Raw genomic sequence first — 21395 nt, 5'->3', positions numbered from 1 at the left:
TGGCAGGGGTGAACCAGAGGGTGGCAGTGATGAACCAGATGGTGGCAGGGGTGAACCAGAGGGTGGCAGTGGTGAACCAGAGGGTGGCATGGGTGAACCAGAGGGTGGCAGTTGTGAACCAGAGAGTTGCAGTGGTGAACCAGAGGATGGCAGTGCTGAACCACAGGGTGACAGTGGTTAACCAGAGGGTGCGAGTGGTGAACCAGAGGGTGACAGTGCTGTACCAGAGGGTGGCAGGAGTGACCCAAAGGGTGCTGTGATGAACCAGAGGGTGGCAGTGGTGAACCAGAGGGTGGCAGGGGTGAACCAGAGGGTGGCAGTGCTGAACCAGAGGGTGGCAGTGCTGAACCAGAGGGTGACAGTGGTTCACCAGAGGGTGGCAGTGGTGAACCAGAGGTGCTGTGATGAACCAGAGGGTGGCAGTCGTGAACCAGAGGGTGGCAGTGGTGAACAACAGGGTGACAGTGCTGTACCAGAGGGTGGCAGGGGTGAACCAGAGGTGCTGTGATGAACCAGAGGGTGGCAGTCGTGAACCAGAGGGTGGCAGAGGTGAACCAGAGGGTGACAGTGCTGTACCAGAGGGTGGCAGGGGTGAACCAGGGCGTGCTGTGATGAACCAGAGGGTGGCAGTGGTGAACCAGAGGGTGGCAGGGGTGAACCAGAGGGTGGCAGTGGTGAACCAGAGGGTGGCAGTGCTGAACAGATGGTGACAGTGGTTAACCAGAGGGTGGCAGTGGTGAACCAGAGCTGCTGTGATGAACCAGAGGGTGGCAGCCGTGAACCAGAGGGTGGCTGTGGTGAACCAGAGGGTGACAGTGCTGAACCAGAAGGTGGCAGGGGTGAACCAGAGAGTGGCAGTGCTGAACCAGAGGGTGGCAGTGGTGAACCAGAGGGTGGCAGGGGTGAACCAGAGGGTGGCACTGGTGAACCAGAGGGTGGCAGTGATGAACCAGAGGGTGGCAGTGGTGAACCAGAGGGTGCTGTGCCCATACACGACCGCATGGGTAACTTGGTCATGCAAGCGGCCCGCGAACACGCAAAAAGCCCTGCAAACATGCAAAAAAACACGCGAACACGCAAGAAACTCCGCGAACACGCACAAAAAGTAAAATCCGCAAATTCGCACGAATTCGCAGATTTTGCGGATTGCGAATTCGATTTCGCGCGAATTTACGGAACGCGAATTCGCAAATTTCACCCATACTTAATAGAATCACATATGTGTTCGGTACAGGCTCCTCATAATAACATGTGTTTTTGCTGCAAACTCCTCAGAATAGCATGTGCGTTTGGTCCAGGATGCTCAGAATAACATGTGTGTTTTCTGCAGGCTACTCAGAATAGCATGTGAGTTTGGTGCAAGCTCCACAGAATAATGTGTGCTTGGTGCAGGCTCCATAGATTTACATGTGTGTTTGGTGCAAATCCGCAAAATGCCAGGCGTGTTTGCTGCAGGCTCTTCAAAATGATGTGTGCTTGGTGCAGGCTCCACAGAATCACATGTGTGTTTGGTGCAGGATCTGCAAAATGCCAGGTGTGTTTGCTTCAGGCTCTTCAAAATGATGTGTGCTTGGTGCAGGCTCCACAGAATCACACGTGTTTGGTGCAGGATCCCTCAAATTGCCAGGTGTGTTTGGTGCAAGCTCCTCAGAATGATGTGTATTTGGTGAGGGCTCCTCAGAATAACGTTTGTGTTATGTGCAGGCTCCGCAGAATAAAATGTGTGTTTGGTGCAGGCTTCTCAGATTGACGTTTGTTTTGTCTGGACTCCTGCTTTGAAAGCAGAAATATTTAATCAGGCAACTGTGTCTCATAAAGCCCTGGGTTCTATTTTACCTTCTGTACTCATCCATGTTTGCTCATTATAAATGCAGGACTAGAACTGCCTAAATTCCAAATAAAAACCACTGCCGGACAAATGACTGGCGCGTGGCAAGTGGAGACCTGAATGTGTGTGAATTCTTCAGATTGAAATCCATGTAAACTGTTCTTCCAAGTCCCTGGATTTTATTTTTTATTTGGGTGTTTTATGTAGTGCTACCATACTAACTTTTTGTGCGCTTAGGAGGGCTATGTTATAGAGATTATATACTATACATGGACATAGTGTGTCTGTTGTAGCTGGTGTTGAAATGATGACAGTGAATAAAGAACTGCATGAAGATGCAATTTTGACACTAGACATTTGGACCTATCTATGTATGTGATGTCATCAGTCAGCCGGGCTTTATATTCAACAACACTCTGCAAGCTTAAAATTGTATGCAAATACTCATAATAATAATGATAAAACTACAGTTCCAGAATGTAACTTGAAGTTTGTAAAATGCCAGGACGGGATGAAGGTGTCCCAAATGGCATAGAATTATTTGACATAGTGATGGGAATAAAACTGAGGCAAACTTGATTTTATTTGCAGAGTTGATGGGTGAGGACAAGCTCATAAAAACTCATCTACTCATCTAGCCATACCCGAACTGGCAGTACCCACTGGAGAGCATGCAGAGAGTGCAGCCACAACAAATGCACTGATATTCAATAGTTTTGCTTGTGCAAAGCTTGTTCAGTTCCTGGCTTTTCAGTCAAAAGCTTTGTGTAAGTGTAGGAAGGTGGATATGTGACTATGGTTACCCCCAAACCTTTTGCCTGGTGTTTAGCTGGTTTTTGACATAGTTGGCCTGGGATCCTGCTATTCAGGGCCCCCGGCTGATTGCTCTCTCCTTAAAATGGACTCCATGTACCCTAGGTGCATAACATAATTGGAACTGGTTCACCTTATAGGCCCCTGTAACATAGGTGCATCCAAGGCCTACCAGCGGCTGCAGCATGTATTGTGCCACCCCTGGCCTGGCCTCCATATTTGACACAACTGGCTGATCACTCAGCTGGGGTAAGTTGGTGTAATCACCTCTTACTTAGATATAGTATCCCTATATCTAACCTTAAACTGGACACATGTTAACCTGTAAGCCATTCCTATGGAAGGCCCCTGCAATCCTGGGGGCAGAGTGCCTGGTTACATGTGAGATGGTGCTCTAGCATGAGCTGAGTCTGTCTGCAGCTGTCGGGAACCACTCCCTTAGCTGTTCTGGGATATTGCCATACCATATACTCTTAAATGCATTATAATCCTCGCGGTTATATGCTATCTTTGGTTTGGCTTTATCAAAACATGTCGAGTAAGGTGTCATACGAATTGGAATACTATCCCCTCAACAGTTCTGTCGACGGGGATAGCATTCCACCCTTCTAGAGGGACACGACATGTGTGTAGCCTTAACCCCGGTTAAAGTTAACCAGAGCCTCTGCATCACAAAATGGATGCTGCCACCACAGTCACGAGTCTGGCCTCCTGCTGCTGACCGAAACTCGGCAAATGGTGGCCTGGACAAAGGGTTTCCTGCCTGGGGAGGTGCGAGCACCACTCCAGACAGGGTTTTGTGTATTGGGTAGGACAGGGCTGAATAGAAACAGACATGCCCGGGGCACACAAGGTGTCCCCGTGCATAAGCCAGTCCAAACCGGTCCTGGGACTTTCCAGACCCAGGCCTGGCGAGGAGCTGGACAAAGGAAAGGGGGTGTAACCGCCCCCCTTCCTGGTTCCTCCCAGAGGAGGGACCTAGTAGGTGATCCACCCCTCAGATTAGGAATAAGAGTGGGAGCAGTGCCATTGCACAGGAGATCATCCTGAATCAACTTAACACTAAGAAGAAGACTGGACTTCGACATTCTGCTGCTCAGAAGACTGAAGAGAATCTCCCTTGTGGCCTAGGAGTGGCCACCCTGTGAACACAGGTACCAACCAGCAACTCGACGTCGGCTTTGCCACTGCCTCCCGCCGGAGCCCGAGCCCAGAGCCCGACAAGAACCAGACTCCCAGACCTCTCACAGCCCGATCCACAGTCCCTACAAAGAAGAGACCCGTGGAGGCACCGAGTGACGTGGGACCGGACCTCTTGGAAGACACCCGAAAATCTGACTGCGCAGCATCTGAGGCATCCTCGACGTTGTGCTTTGGGGACTGAGAACCCCCACCACCGAGCAGCCCTTGCACTGAAGAAGAGCCCTCCAGCATCTCCACGATCTGCGTGGGGCCCTTTTGCATTGTGCCACTCGACATGCCATCCCGGCCACTAGCCACGTGGTCAGCGGCCATCTTGGCAACAAAACCGACAAACTACACTGCGGGTCTGGTTGCTCCAGACTTGCCCTAGCTCCTGTGAAAAGGAGCACCCGCTCTGACTTTGCTGGTCCGAGTGATAAGCATTTTTCGATTCCTGTGTGGCTTGCATTAGCCAAGGCCTGTTTGCTCCAATCAAGTTGCCGACACCGCCAACAGCGTGAAGCCTGCGTGGGACAGTTTGTGACCGACTCCTGGACGTCCTCGACCCCCGGTGTCCACGTGGCTGCAGAGAGAAGCTACACAACAACGCCTGTTTGCACCCGACATCGCCTGGTTCCAATCTGGTTCCACGGTAGTCACTGGCTAGTGACTTTGAACATTGTCCCCTCTGCTTTCAGGTCTTCACAACTTCAGATCCACCCTTGGATCCACCGGAACTCTTCACATCGAGCCGCCTGCAGCATCTTCAGCTCCAAGCACCATCGACCTGCGTGACGAAACCCGACACTACTTCGACCCTGTGCACCCGCTTCCTGTGGGTGAGGTAACTCAGCTCCGCCGGTGTTCCTACACTGGTACACATCTCAAGGGCCTGTGTCTTAAGTTTCAGCGTTCTAGGTCACTCTGAAGGTTCCGAACTAACTAACTTTGTACTTTTTACGCACCATAGACTTTACATTGAGAAGTGCGTGCACTTTAGACACTGCACCCGAGTCCCGCGGGCCTTTCCCGACTTAATCATTGCTAGTCTCGAATAGCTCCAGCGATTCCCAAGGCCCAAGCCTGTTCTCATTCTCTTTGGTATCTCTTATACCACTTTCTTAGTATATGGTTTAGGTGGCCCCTAGGTCTCATCCATATTGTGCAACTTTTGTGTATTTTAAACTGTCTTGTGATTTAACGCTTGTGCTTCTGTGCTCATAAAGAGTCCAGGGGATTTTATAGTTAATAAATCAATATATATTTTCAATATATATCTGTGTGGTGTCCTTTCATTTGGTATTCAAGGGGGTTGTGTATGGTAATACAGCTGGCTTCACATGCCTTTCAGAGTTTAGCCTAAGACTGCTTTGTCCACATTACCACTAGGATAACTGGTCTATAAGGTTGACTTACAACCAATCATCATAAGGGTTGCTTGGCATGGTACAAAGTGATCACTAGAATTAGTGAGCATTATATACCAGGCCAACTTCTCACATTGGTGAACAGCGGATTGGGATCTGAGCTTGCTGTTGTTTTACCATTACAATCTTTGAGATTATCATTTGAAAGATCATACAGGTACCTGCTAGGTACATATAAAACAAGACTAGTATACTTAAGTTCTACTGAACTTAGTTGTTGTAGAGCAAAGGGAGTAGCACACCCTGGCTACAACTACTAGATAGGTTTAGTAGATAAACACCAGTGTAGGTAGATTGCAACATATCCACCCACACTAGAGCAATGTCTGGAGCAGAGGGTTCCACTGGGAATGTCTCTGTTGAGAGTGACCCTCCAAGGGCACCATCCAAATTTGCTATTTTCTCCTTTAAGGAACTAAGACAGCTTTGTGTCTTAAGGGGTCTGAAGACAGGGCCTTCCCCTACTACAGACCACCTAAGAGAGCTCTTAGACCAGTCTGAGACTCTAAAGCCCTCTAAGGCAGACCCCACTGGGAATACTGAAGGAGGCCATCCTTCAGAGGATGACACTGTAGACACCCCTGTCCCTATCATCCTGGTAGATGAGGAAGCCCCCATCACTGGAGCTCCTCAGGTAGACCCAGAGGAGGAAGAGGAAGAAGAGACAGAAGAGGGGGGGAGCAGTGAGTCAGATGATGACAGAAATAGTCAGGTGCTGGTCAGTAGACCTAACCAGGCTAACTTTAGCCTATTTGGGACTGAATCAGGTAACAACCCATTCAGACCCCAAGGCGGACTTAACCAGAAGCCTAGGAGGAGAAGGACTCACTCAGGTGACTCTAACAACTCCCATGCTTCTAGAGGTTCTCATGGTCACTCCAGAAGGGAGATGACTAGCCCTCAGAGAAGGGAACATGAGGCCAAAATGAGAGAGGCTGAGCTTAGGATCCAGAGACAAGAATTAGAAGTTGCCCTGGCCCAAGAGAAGCTTGCTAGAGCAAGACAGCCTAGAGAGAGTGGGTTAGTACCCACTGGGGGCAGCACTATCCAGAAGGATAAAGACAGGTCTTTTGATACAAGAAACCTGAGTAAGATTGTGCCCCCCTACAAAGCTGGGCATGATATCCACAAATGGATAACTGCAATGGAGAGAGCCTGCAGAGTACAGCAGATCCCTCAGGAGCAGTGGGCAGCAATCTTGTGGCTCTCCTTTGAAGGTAGAGGCAGAGACAGACTCCTCACAGTTAGTGATGGGGATTCTAGAAACGACATGGTCCTGAAGAGTGCTCTGATTGATGGGTTAGGCTTAACCACTGAACAGTACAGGTTAATGTTCAGAGATACCCAGAAGACACAGACTCAGGACTGGTCTGAATTTGTTGAATGTGCCACTAAGGCTCTGGAGGGCTGGTTGCTGGGAAGTAAGGTTACTGACTATACAGTATTGTATAATTTAATTATGAGAGAGCAAATCTTAAGTAATTGTCAAAATCAGCTTCTACATCAGCACCTGGTTGACTCTGATCTGACCTCCCCACAAGAATTGGGTAGGAGGGCAGACAAATGGGTCAGAACCAGGATCAGGCCTAAGAACCAGGGTGGTGACCAAAAGAAAGAGACTACCAAGCCTCAAGAGAAGGGTGGGGATAAAAGTAAGGAAAAGACTACCCCAGGGCCCCAAAACTCCAAGAATGGGGGTGGGTCCCAAGACACTTCTACAACCCAGAAAAAGCCTTATTGTCATACCTGTAAACAGGTTGGGCATTACAAAACAGATAGCTGTTGTCCCAAGAATGGCAATAAAGAGAATATACCTCCAGGTAAGGCTCCAACACCTCCTGTCACTGTTAGCAGTGGTCCCCCAGGTGGTGGGAGCACCCCCAAGAATTTGGGTGGGTTTACTTTTGGAGGACAGCTGGACTCTGGCCTATCCAGGTCCCCTAACTCAGATACTCTTGTCTATGAGACTGGCATGGGGTTTGCCAATTTCACTGCTTGCCCTAACACTTTGAGCAAGTATAGACAGGAGCCCCTCATCAATGGTTTGAAAGTTGAGGCCTTCAGAGACAGAGGGGCTAGCATCACCATGTTGGCTGAATGTCTAGTCCCCTCAAGGCAACTTTTACCTGATGCCAAATATCAGGTGACAAACATTGATGGCATAGAAACCAATCATCCCATGGCAGTAGTCAATCTTAGCTGGGGAGGTGTCAATGGCCCAAAGAGAGTGGCAGTGTCAGCAAACTTGCCTGTAGATTGCCTACTGGGTAATGATTTGGAAATCTCAGCCTGGGCTGAGGTTGAACAGCACTTAGAGACCCCGGTGGTTAAAACGCGCTATACAAATTAAATAAATAAATAAACAGCAAACCCATTCTAAAATGGTAAATCTCCATGGAAAGGTTAGTGGGGCTGTGATGGCCACAGCCCCAATCCAAGATGTCCTTCCTGAAAAGGTTGGGAGGGCTGAGCAAACCTCAGCCCCATCTTTAGCTAACTTCCCTCCTGAAAAGAGTAGCAGGGTTGTACTGGTAACAGCCCATACCCAAACTGAGTCTCCTCCTGAAAAGGTTGGTGGGGCTGTGATGGCCACAGCCCAAACTCAAACTGATACATGGGTAGTGAAGCCTGAAATGATGGATCACTCAACCCAAACAGAGAGCATTGAGGAGGAAGAGAAATCTCCCTCCCACCAGACTTTAGGAAAAGATCAGCCTCCTCAGGGAACTGATCTTACCCCTGATGAAGGAACTGTCCCAGAGGTTGTTAGGCCTGGTCTGACAGAGCCTCTGATGGCAGTGGACCCTTCTCAGGTGGGACCCAGTCTGGAGCAGGTAACCTGCCCCTCTCTACCTTGCCTTACTCAGCCCAGGGCTGCAGATGACAAGAAGGACAGTGAGACCCAAAGGGCCCCCTGTCAAATAAAGCACCCCCATCAACAGATTAGGGGCACCGAAGCTAGTAGCCCTAGTGAGGTGCAAACTTTAAAAACTCCTGAGGGATCCCCCTTAAAAGTAGTTTGGGACCTCCCCCAGATGGATATTGTTGGGCACAGCCAAACCTGGGACCCTAAGGGCCCAAACCTGAACTGTCCCTCCAGTAAGCCAAACAGAGGGACTCAGCCTCCAGCTTTAGGTAGCCAGAGGTTGACCCTGAGAGCACAGTGCAACTCAGTCAAAGAAAGAAAGGCACACATGGTGGAGAGTGATTGGAGGAAGCTGAGTCCTACAGAGGAATCTCACTTCAGTACTCCATCCCAACACCAGCCTTTAACTTTGCAAAGACACACCACAGGTAGAGATTCCCTATGGTGGAGACCCTCAGATACCCTTAGGGTGAGGGATTGCTTAGCGGACCATGAGACAGGGGGTAACCAAGCCAGAGCTGGTACTTCCTTATATGGCCACTTAGGCAACATAGGCTTACCTGGTCAAGGATAGCCTTATCTCCTTTCGTTTGGGGGGGGGGGGGGGTTATGTAGGAAGGTGGATATCTGACTATGGTTACCCCCAAACTTGTTGCCTGGTGTTTAGCTGGTTTATGACATAGTTGGCTTGGGATCCTGCTATTCAGGGCCCCAGGCTGATTGCTCTCTCCTTAAAATGGACTCCATGTACCCTAGGTGCATAACATAATTGGAACTGGTTCACCTTATAGGCCCCTGTAACAGTGTACCATAGGTACCCAGGGCATAGGTGCATCCAAGGCCTACCAGGGGCTGCAGCATGTATTGTGCCACCCCTGGCCTGGCCTCCATATTTGACACAACTGGCTGATCACTCAGCTGGGGTAAGTTGGTGTAATCACCTCTTACTTAGATATAGTATCCCTATATCTAACCTTAAACTGGACACATGTTAACCTGTAAGCCATTCCTATGGAAGGCCCCTGCAATCCTGGGGGCAGAGTGCGTGGTTACATGTGAGATGGTGCTCTAGCATGAGCTGAGTCTGTCTGCAGCTGTCGGGAACCACTCCCTAAGCTGTTCTGGGATATTGCCATACCATATACTCTTAAGTGCATTATAATCCTCGCGGTTATATGCTATCTTTGGTTTGGCTTTATCAAAACATGTCGAGTAAGGTGTCATACGAATTGGAATACTATCCCCTCGACTGTTCTGTCGACGGGGATAGCATTCCACCCTTCTAGAGGGACACGACATGTGTGTAGCCTTAACCCCGGTAAAAGTTAACCAGAGCCTCAGCATCACAAAATGGATGCTGCCACCAAAGACACGAGTCTGGCCTCCTGCTGCTGACTGAAACTCGGCAAATGGTGGCCTGGACAAAGGGTTTCCTGCCTGGGGAGGTGCGAGCACCACCCCAGACAGGGTTTTGTGTATTGGGTAGGACAGGGCTGAATAGAAACAGACATGCCCGGGGCACACAAGGTGTCCCCGTGCATAAGCCAGTCCAAACCGGTCCTGGGACTTTCCAGACCCAGGCCTGGCGAGGAGCTGGACAAAGGAAAGGGGGTGTAACCGCCCCCCTTCCTGGTTCCTCCCAGAGGAGGGACCTAGTAGGTGATCCACCCCTCAGATTGGGAATAAGTTTGGGAGCAGTGCCATTGCACAGGAGATCATCCTGAATCAACTTAACACTAAGAAGAAGACTGGACTTCGACATTCTGCTGCTCAGAAGACTGAAGAGAATCTCCCTTGTGGCCTAGGAGTGGCCACCCTGTGAACACAGGTACCAACCAGCAACTCGACGTCTGCTTTGCCGCCACCTCCCGCCGGAGCCCGAGCCCAGAGCCCGACAAGAACCAGACTCCCAGACCTCTCACAGCCCGATCCACAGTCCCTACAAAGAAGAGACCCGTGGAGGCACCGAGTGACGTGGGACCGGACCTCTTGGAAGACACTCGAAAAGCTGACTGCGCAGCATCTGAGGCATCCTCGACGTTGTGCTTTGGGGACTGAGAACCCCCACCACCGAGCAGCCCTTGCACCGAAGAAGAGCCCTCCAGCATCTCCACGATCTGCATGGGGCCCTTTTGCATTGTGCCACTCGACGCGCCATCCCGGCCACTAGCCACGTGGTCAGCGGCCATCTTGGCGACGAAACCGACAAACTACACTGCGGGTCTGGTTTCTCCAGATTTGCCCTAGCTCCTGTGAAAAGGAGCACCCGCTCTGACCTTGCTGGTCCGAGTGATAAGCTTTTTTTGATTCCTGCGTGGCTTGCATTAGCCAAGGCCTGTTTGCTCCGATCAAGTTGCCAACAGCGCCAACAGCGAGAAGCCTGCGTGGGACAGCTCGTGACCTACTCCTGGATGTCCTCGACCCCCGGTGTCCACGTGGCTGCAGAGAGAAGCTACACAACAACGCCTGTTTGCACCCGACATCGCCTGGTTCCAATCTGGTTCCACGGTAGTCACTGGCTAGTGACTTTGAACATTGTCCCCTCTGCTTTCAGGTCTTCACAACTTCAGATCCACCCTTGGATCCACCGGAACTCTTCACATCGAGCCGCCTGCAGCATCTTCAGTTCCAAGCACCATCGACCTGCGTGACGAAACCCGACACTACTTCGACCCTGTGCACCCGCTTCCTGTGGGTGAGGTAACTCAGCTCCGCCGGTGTTCCTACACTGGTACACATCTCAAGGGCCTGTGTCTTAAGTTTCAGCGTTCTAGGTCACTCGGAAGGTTCCGAACTAACTAACTTTGTACTTTTTACGCACCATAGACTTTACATTGAGAAGTGTGTGCACTTTAGACACTGCACCCGAGTCCCGCGGGCCTTTCCCGACTTAATCATTGCTAGTCTCGAATAGCTCCAGCGATTCCCAAGGCCCTAGGCCTGTTCTCATTCTCTTTGGTATCTCTTATACCACTTTCTTAGTATATGGTTTAGGTGGCCCTTAGGGCTCATCCATATTGTGCAACTTTTGTGTATTTTAAACTGTCTTGTGATTTAACGCTTGTGCTTCTGTGCTCATAAAGAGTCCAGGGGATTTTATAGTTAATAAATCAATATATATTTTCAATATATATCTGTGTGGTGTCCTTTCATTTGGTATTCAAGGGGGTTGTGTATGGTAATACAGCTGGCTTCACATGCCTTTCAGAGTTTAGCCTAAGACTGCTTTGTCCACGTTACCACTAGGATAACTGGTCTATAAGGTTGACTTACAAGCAATCATCATAAGGGTTGCTTGGCATGGTACAAAGTGATCACTATAATTAGTGAGCATTATATACCAGGCCAACTTCTCACAGTAAGTAATTTCAGTCCATGCCTACAATTCTTCAAGCATTACTACATGTCCCATAATACAACTTTCTTTTCCTATAAAGTGAGGACTGGAAAAGCTAGCATGCTTGACATGGGGCCTTATAGCAGCTTTTGAATTCAGTGAAATTTGGATATTTGCCTCTGGTAGCCAACTCTACAATTTTGCCATCAGTCCAATTGATGTGTTGATAACATCTTTTGGTGGCATTTTTCAATCCAATGTTGAGGTGTACTGAACCGGATTGATACAGAGAACCATGGACCCAGTGAACTAAAAAATGTATATCGCTCACTAAGCCCTGGTGCAGGGGACCAGTCCTAAAGTCTGCTCAGGGAAGTCACAGAGCCCTGAGGAAAAGTTTAATTTTGCAAATGTGGGAGTAGGATTGAAGCACAAGCACATAGACAATGATGCAGGACCTCAGTGCATGATATTCATCAGTCTGCAGTGTTCCCTCTTTTCAGGCTGTGCCTCCAAACTGTATGCCTTTCATCACTCTGTGAATCTTTGAGTCTCTCATACCTTCCACACAGTTATCTGATAGGAGTCCGCACAGAGAACACACAGCACGTACACTGACGTCAGAACCTGGAGAAGAGGCGTCAGAGCCCTTGAATTAGGTCAGTCAATACAGTCCTTCATAAATAAGAAAATGCCAGACTACTAGACTATTTGAGGCCCCCAAAACTATAAGAATGGCTTTTAGAGTTGTATATTATTTGTTTTTATTGTATATTGATTTAACAAAAAACTGTTGTTCTGCTCATCTCTGAATAACACAGGCAGCGTTACCATGTGGCAGCTGCCATAAAGGCCAGTGCTGACAATTGAATAGGGGTGCCAAGCACCAATCAATCAATCAATCACAAGAATTTGTATGGCGCGCTATCCACCCGTAAGGGTCTCAAGGCGCTGAGGGGGGGGTCGCTACTGCTCTAACAGCCAGGTCTTGAGTTGTTTCCTGAAGGAGAGGGGATCCCGGGTCAGCCGTAGGTGAGTGGGGAGGTCTTAGCTGCCAAGTAGGAGAAGGATCTTCCTCCGACGGTGGATTTCCGAAATCATTGGACGGAGGCGAGGGCGAGGCTGGCGGATCGGAGTTGGCGGGTGGGTGTGTAGAAGGTGAGGCGACTGTTGAGGTGCTTCGGGCCCATGTCATGGAGAGCCTTGTGTGCGTGGGTGAGGAGTCTGAATGTGATCCTCTTGTTGACGGGGAGCCAGTGCAGGTCTTTCAGGTGGGCAGAGATGTGGTTGCGGTGAAGGATGTCCAGGATGAGTCGTGCTGTGGCGTTCTGAATGCGCTGCAGTCTTTTCTGGAGTTTGGCTGTGGTTCCAACATAGAGGTTGTTCCCGTAGAACAGACGGCTGGTGACGAGGGCCTGGGTGACCGTCTTCCTGGTTTCTGTGGGGATCCATCGGAAGATCTTTCGGAGCATGCGCAGGGTGTTGAAGCTGGATGATGAGACTGCGTTCACTTGCTTGGTCATCTTTAGTCCAGGATGAAGCCCAGGTTGCGTTTGTGGTCCGTTGGTACCGCTGCGTTGCCCAGGGCATGGGGCCACCAGGAGTCGTCCCACATGGAGAGAGATGGTCTGAGGATAAGGACTTCTGTCTTGTCTGAGTTCAGTTTCAGACGGCTGATCTTCATCCATTCAGCGACGTTTCTCATTCCTTCCTGGAGGTTGGCTTTGGCGGTGGCGGGGTCGTTGGTGAGGGAGAGGATCAGCTGGGTGTCGTCGGCGTAGGAGATGATGTTGAGGTTGTGTTGGCGGGCGATGGCTGCGAGAGGGCTCATGTAGACGTTGAAGAGGGTGGGGCTGAGTGAGGATCCTTGCGGGACGCCGCAGATGACTTCGGTGGCCGTGGATCGGAACGGGGGAGGCGAACTCTCTGGGTTCTTCCGGCGAGGAATGAGATGATCCACTCCAGGGCCGTTCCTTGGATTTCGGCGTTGCTGAGGCGCTGTATCAGGGTGCGGTGGCAGACGGTGTTGAAGGCTGCTGAGAGGTCCAGGAGGACGTTGTTGAGCAGGGACCTGATGTCATTGGTGGCTGCGTTGAGGGCGGTCTCTGTGCTGTGGTTTGCTCGGAAGCCGGACCGTGAAGGGTCGAGGGATCCGTTGGTCTCGAGAAAGGTGGAGAGTTGTCTGTTGACGGTCTTTTCGATGACTTTGGCTGGAAAGGGGAGGAGCGAGATGGGGCGGAGGTTCTTCTGGTCCGTGGGGTCTTCGGTGGGTTTCTTGAGGAGGGCGCTCAGCTCGGCATGTTTCCAGCTCTCCGGGAAGGTGGCGGATGCGAAGGAGCTGTTGATGATGTTCCGGAGTTGGGGTGAGATGATGGAGTCGGCTTTGTTGAAGATGTGGTGTGGGCAGGGGTCAGTGGGGGAGCTGGAGTGGATGGTGTTTATCATGTGGGTGATGTCTTCGGTGCTGACAGGGTTCCAGGTGCAGATGGTGGTGGTTGGGGTGCTGGTTCGGCAGTTGGGTGCGTGGTTTGTGCACCGAAGCTGTTGTGAATGTTGGCGATCTTGCGGTGGAAGAACGAGGCGAGATAGTCGTAGAGGTCTTGCGAGGGAGTAATGTCGGTGTAGCAGGCGCTGGGATTTGAGAGCTCTTTGACGATGCTGAAGCCGCTATTGCCCCAGTAATCAGATCCTTCGGGTTCGAGTTAACATCATACGCCGATGACACCCAGATTGTGGTCTCGGTGCTCCCGGGGACTGAGAGGGAGGTGGCAGGCAGGTTTCAGGATTGCATGTCGGCAGTCAGCTCCTGGATGGCAAAAAGCTGTTTAAAACTGAATTCATCAAAGACTGAGGTGATCATTTTTGGCCCAAATACTAATCTTTGGAGCCCTAACTGGTGGCCCACTGATATGGGGTCTCCTCCTATCCCTGTTACAAAGGTGAAGAATTTGGGGGTCATTATTGATAACCTTCTCACCTTTAAACCCCAAGTCAATGCGTTGAGTTCCTCAGTACATTACACTCTGAGAATTATCAGAAAGGTTCTACCTTACCTTCCTGAGGGCAGTAGAAAGACGGTGGTGACAGCCCTCGTTCTATCACGCATCGACTATTGTAACAGCCTTTTTCTCGAGGCACAACAGGGGGTGCTCAACAAGCTTCAAGTTTTACAAAATGCGGCCGCTCGCTTGATTGGGGGATTGCCCAAGTTTTCCTCAGTCTCCAAGGAGTTGGATAAACTGCACTGGCTTCCGGTACGGAAGCGAATTAGGTTCAAGGCCCTCTGTATTGTCTTTAAGGCACTGCATGGCCTAGGCCCAGTGTTCCTTCAAGATCTTTTTCAGTGGTATAGACCAGGTAGACAACTGAGGTCGGCCAGTCTGGGGCTGGTCAAAACCACTCGGATCAAGAGGGCACGCTGGGGTGGAAGGAGTTTTGTCAGGGGAGCTGCGATGGCGTGGAACTCCCTCCCTCTCTCCCTCAAACTCAATACAAATCTCCTGGCATTCAGGAAGGATCTAAAGACATGGCTCTTCTCCCAATAAGTACCTAGATTCTCGCTTCTCTGGAATTATCGCTTCAGCGCCAGGACGCCGACTGGTATCAGTGCGCTTTATAAGTGTAAAAAATAAATCAATAAATAAATAAATAAGAGCTCCTTGCTGTTGTGGGTGTTGTTGTCCAGTCTTTCTTTGAATGCTGTCTTCTTGGTGGTGCGGATCAGCTGGTGGTGTTTGCGGGTGGCGTTCTTGAGGGTGGTCATGTGTTCTGTTGTCTGGTCGTGGCGCCAGGCTTTCTTGAGGGTGCGGCAGGTTTTCTTGGAGTTTTTGAGGTCGCCGGTAAACCACAAGGCTTTCCTGTTGCCGGGTCTGCTGGGGTGTTCTTCAGTGGTGTGAGTTTGTCGACGCAGTCGGTGAGCCACTGTGTGAGGTTGCGGGCTGCTTCGTCGGGGTCCGTCGTGCTGGTGGGCGGGTTCTGGCTGAAGGTGGTGGTGAGCTGGTCGGCGGTGATCTTGCTCCAGCTTCTGCGGGGAGCTTGTTGCGGGTGGTAGTGGGTCGTGGTTCTCCTGAAGTTGAAGTAGACGCAGCTGTAGTCTATCCAGTGTAGTACGGTGGAGTGGCTGAAGGAGATGTGCTTGCTGGAGGAGAAGACGGGGTCAAGCGTGTGGCCGGTGTAGTGGGTGGGGGTGTTCACCAGTTGCTTGAGTCCGAGGTAGGCGAGGTTGTCCAGCAGGGCGGCGGTGTTGCAGTCCTTGTTGTTCTCCAGGTGGAAGTTGAGGTCCCCTAGGAGGATGTAGTCAGAGGAGGTGAGGGCGTGCGGACTGACAAAGTCTGCGAGGGCTTCGCTGAATTGTGTGCGTGGTCCCGGGGGTCTGTAGATGAGAGTGCCTCTGAGGGTGGTCTTGGGGTCGGTGTGGATCTGGAAGTGAAGGTGTTCGGCGGCAGTGAGGGTGTCGTCGAAGTTGGTCGTGATGCGGATGGTGTTTCTGTGGACGATGGCAATGCCTCCTCCGGTTTGGTTGACGCGGTCCCTCCGGGTGATTTTGTAGCCGCCCGGGAAGGCTATGGCGATGTCGGGGCTGAGGAGGCATTCATCCAGGTTTCCGTGAGGAAGGCGACATCTGGTGAGGTTGTGTCGAGGAGGTTCCAGAGCTCCACGACGTGCCTGTGGACGGAGCGGGTGTTGAGCAGGATGCACTTGAGGTGACTGTTGCTGGTGCTTGGCTTGGCATGTGGGGTGCAGGTCCGGAGGCAGGTGAATCGGCAGGCTTGGCAGGTGAACGGACCGTGTATGCACTTGGGGGTGGCTTGGTAGCAGGCGGCATATCTGCCGGCGTTGAGTGCGTGGAGGGTGGCGGCGTCGTAGGTCCGTCGGTAGCGCTGGCATCGGTGAGGACCAGGCTTCCTGGTGCTGGTCGCAGTCCGGGCGTGGACGGGCATAGACGGGCTCCATTTAAGGCAAAGTGGGAGGGAGGAGCAGCTGGGAGGCGGGAGCGGGGCGGCCAATGGGGAAACAGAAAGAAAAGGGGGTGGTCCGCGAGGAAGCAGCGGCGGGAAGCGGGGAGCGGAGGGGGGGTCACACCAGGGGTACAGTAACAAGACAAAGCGCAACAAAAACCTACTGACAGAAGGGAAACACTAATACAGTAGATACAATACAATCCAATAAATGAAGGCACAGGAGGGCAACAGCGGGAGAAAATAACGAGCAGCAGCGAGGGGGCACCGAGGTCAGGGACGGACCTGTGGCGCTGAGGCAGAGACGCGCCTACAGCTGGTGGGCCGTGCGGCGTGGGGGTGTCCTGGGGTCAGGTCACACTCGCCTACGCAGTGCGGGCTCCATTTAAGGCCAAGTGGGAGGGAGGAGCAGCTGGGAGGCGCGAGCAGGTGGCCAATTGGGAAACAGAAAGAAAAGGGGGCGGGGCCGCGAGGGAGCAGCGGCGGGAAGCGGGGAGCCGAGGGGGGTCACACCAGGGGTACAGTAACGAGAGAAAGCGCAACAAAAACCTACTGACTGAAGGGAAAACACTAATACAGTAAATACAATACAATACAATAAACGAAGGCACAGGAGGGCAACAGCGGGAGAAAAGAACGAGCAGCAGCGAGGGGGCACCGAGGTAGGGACGGACCTGTGGGGCTGGGGTAGAGACGTGCCTACAGCTGGTGGGCCGTGCGGCGTGGGGGTGTCCTGGGGTCGAACTACCAGCTCAAATTAAGCACTGCATAAATCTATCCCACTATAGAAGGTACTCGTCCTATACACCTCACTCACAGGTAAGCAACTATAACATGGGAATTTAGAAATTTAAGGATCCTGGATTTACATAAATATAAAGATATACTAGAGGGCAATCCAGGTGCCTCAATTGCTCCCTGAGACTGCATGTTGCTTTCTAGTGTATATTGTCTCTTGTCCAGTGGGTTGAGTGTCAGTCACCAAAATTATCTTGGTGCCCATATTGTTTTTCCACTTTGTTAACCATTTAGTACTAGTACTCTGAGTCAAACTTGAAGAGCTGGATGGCCTCTTGGAGAACATATATCGGGGCATGGAAGATGAGGAATCCCGCTGTCCAGGTTAAAAATACTCCTACAGGAGGACTTGCGTTCCTATACATGGAACTTTATTACATAGTGTCCTAACTCAGTTGGCTAATCCTGTGGCTAGCTGGGAGTAACACTGATGAATGTCAGTACAGACTGGAAACCATACAAAATGGAATTTAATATGTTGTAGAATAGCAAACTCATAGCTCACTACCCAGAAAGTTGTTCTACATGGTTGGAGGGTGGTGAGTCAGAAAACACAGATAGAAACCCAATATGAACTTGCCATACACCTAAGGAGTTAGTACAATATTAAAGACATAGCCACTGGGACACAGTAGGTATATTTGCAGTCAGTGACCTATGTTATTTGTGATATCATCAGTGATGTCACAAAACATATCATTAGTGATGTAATATGTAAGGTCATTGGCAGTGCATTGCTGGGCATAATTTATAGTGAGCTCAGGTAAATATAACTGCTGAATTTCACTAATTTTGTATGAATGAAATCTCAGTCTAAAAATAAGGTCTCCGTAACCTTTACTTTTTTCTGTGAATTGCTAGGGTTTTTTTTAATTCCATTTCCTAACTATAACGTCTCTGTAACCTTTATTTTTCAGTGAATTTCTGAGGTTTTTCAAACATTTCTTCCTAACTATATTGTTTCTGTAACCTTTGTTTTTTTAATTGAAATTCTATGGTTTTCTCAGATAGTAGTTGTGTTTGCAGAGTGTTGGAGAAAAAGGGTGGTACCTTGACCAGCTCTCAGGAATCCTACTGTAAGAGACCTATTGGAGGACAATAGGTTGGCTTCTTCAACCCCAAAGGTCCTTCAGCTGCCAAGGGGCCTTCATCTTCCAAACAGTAGTGCGCCTTCAGGTATGTTTGCAGAGTGGTGGAGAAATGGTGTGTGGCATTCGAAGGTCTGCCAGCAATCAGGCTGTGGGTGACTTACTGGAGGTAACAGGAGGGCTTGTTGGCCCCCAAGGATGCTCTAGAGTCAAGGGGGCTTAATCACCCACTCAGCAGTGCACCTGGAGATGTGTTTGCAGAGGGGGCATGACCCCTGAAGACCTCTCAACAAATATGCTGTGTGGGACTTACTGGAGGTAACAGGAGGGGTTATTGGCTCGCAAACAACGATTCACAGAACTAACTTAAGACAAAATCCTAAACTTACTACTTTTGGTATTCACAGCCAAGGGGACTTCATCCCCAACCAGTAGTGGGGAAAGGGGTGTGACCTCCAAAGACCTCTCAGTAATCCCACTGCGCGGGACTTACTGAAGGCAACAGGAGGGAGCTAGTATTGCTTTTGGACAGATGGAGCTGCTAAACATTCAGCTCCCTCTGTCCAAAAGCAGTGTTGCTCTGCTTTCAGCAAGCAAGAGCATTTGTAACATTATCGCTTGCTGAAAGAGAAGCAGCATTTGCTAAGGCTTGGCAGGAGCGAGAATCCACCCGGCAAGCCATACGCAAACTGCAATGTCACGGAGGCAGGCAGCCCCAGAGATTGCAAGAGCCAGCAGGAGTTTTGCAGTGCCCAAGGCCAGGTGCTGTTTCAGGAGGGAGGACTGTGCAGCCCCCTTTCTACCTTGACTAAGGGCCTGCCCAGGGGAGCTGGAGGTCCATGAGACCAATAATGGGCCCACGCAACCCCCCTCCCTTTTCTTCAAGTACCACATTGGCCCCAGGAAAGCGGTGATCTCCAGGTCCTGGGGGAGTCATAGAGGCCCACTAATATCAAAAATAAAAAGCAATTGGGAGGTGGAGGTCCCAAGGGCTGTAGGGAGAACATGCAGCGCCACAACACTAGTTTACTCTTCCTTGCCCCAGGGAGGTGGTAGTCCCCGGCAGGCTGTGCCAAATGGGCATCCACGCATGATTAAAAATATGCTGCTGGAATTTTGGCCCACCCAAGGGCTGCTTTTAAAAGATGCGCTGGCAACCACGCATCTTTTTTCTTTTAAATCATCCATGAATTTGTGGCAAAATAAAAAAAATGCTTCTAAACCCAGGCCTCTTTTCTTTATTTTTCACCATTTTTGTGGGACTCAGCTTTAAGCCAAATTCCAAGATGGCTGCCTACACCTCCTGGTTGTACTGTTGGTAGCCAATCAAATTTAAGTAGGATCCACAAGTCAACTGTAAGTATTAGTTTCTCCAGAAATCTATATTTTTGAAAGTTAAATATATCAAAAGCTGCCTTAATCGATTTTCACCAAATTACAAAGACATACTTTCAGGACCAACATCTAACTTTCTGCCAAATTTGGGGTAATTCGGTTCAGCGGTTCGGGCTGTAGTCGTGTTCAGAAAATGAAAAATCCCTATAGACATTAAAAGGAGAAAATGAATATCGGGACCCCTCTGTTTTTTAGCCCCTGCTTGACAGATCCCCCCAAAACTTTCATCACGCCAGCTAAACTAGAAAGGAAATGTTTTGGGACAATTTCATGAAGATTCATCAAGCAGGGTCTAACTGTTTGGCAAAACAAAACAATATTTTCCTATAGAAAGTTTGGTCCCAACTTTAACTACCTACTGGTTATTCACTGAGTTAGAGTGATGTTATTGGTGGGATGGCTTCTTAAAACACAACATATTAAAAAAAACTGAAATTCCTCACAATGCACTGCTTATAAACTTCCATATTACATTACTCATGACATGTTCAATGACATAATTGCTGACAACACTGATGACATCTCAAAATATATCATTTATTATATTAGTTATGACATCACTAATTATGCCATCCACCCTACTGCTGTTCAATTACCTGCACAAACAAATGCATCCTTTGAAATATAAAAAAAGGTAGCAAATGTTGTACAATCATTTAAGCATAAACTACATGCATACTGTTCTCATCTCCTTAAAGTCTTACCTTCATCTGAACATCAGAGCTTGTAATTTATTGCAGTGACTCTTTCAATGATCTTTCTCTCTGTGTTTAACGGTGCTTCAAATGTAAATCATTATGTCAGACCCGCAGACCAACATAAGCCAAGATAACAAGTAAAGATATAGACAGGAGGCAGAACAATTTACAAGCAGACTGTGGTACAAGTACCAATCAGAGTAAGACCCAAGAGTACACCTGGTGTATTTCCTAGGTTTCTCTGTTGTAACTGCCCAGCTCTGAGACTCAGAAGGGAGGCAGTGGTACACTATATATACCACATTCAAGCAAACACCTGGCAGGTCTTGAGCACCATAAGACCTAAGCTCCAAATTGATGAAAATCTTTCCCCCCTACAGGTACACCAATTGATGAGGCCATCTACTCCAATGCAACACAGACACATAGATGTGATGTGGAAGGCTGAAGCATGTGCATTGAAGTGCACAGTAAGCAGGGCTAGAGAGACCCAGGAAAGTTGCATGTTTTCTCTTCTTTTGGGAAGGTGAGCATCTAAGAACGTCAATGGAGTGAGGATCAATCACAGCAGAACTTCACCTGTTAGAGTGGAGGAGCACACACAAATGCTACGACTGTGTAGCAAGTGAATAGGACTGCTGCAGACTGATTAATCACATGGAAGTAACTTTGCATTTGCTGATTCAGTGCAGCCGTCACCTGGTGTGGGCAAGGGCATGCCAAAATGGCATTAGTCATTGTACAATCATAATCCCCTTTTTGTGAGTCTTTTAGCCTGCTGATCCACTTATTTGTCCATATTCTAATAAAGTCACACCTACCAGCATGAGGCTTGATTAAGAGTTCAGTGTAACTAAAAATCATTCCTATTTGGGTTGGTTTGATGATTAATAAGCAGGAGAATTGTCCCTCTTGACTTCATAATTCAGGCTACCTTTAAAATAATAATAATGTAAGAATATAGATTTAATGTACAGATAATCAGTAACTTTATTATTGCAATGT

This window comes from Lissotriton vulgaris, chromosome 7 (genome assembly GCF_964263255.1).
Source record: "Lissotriton vulgaris chromosome 7, aLisVul1.2, whole genome shotgun sequence".
In the NCBI taxonomy this organism is placed as follows: Eukaryota; Metazoa; Chordata; class Amphibia; order Caudata; family Salamandridae; genus Lissotriton; species Lissotriton vulgaris.
This window is presented reverse-complemented; position numbering follows the sequence as displayed.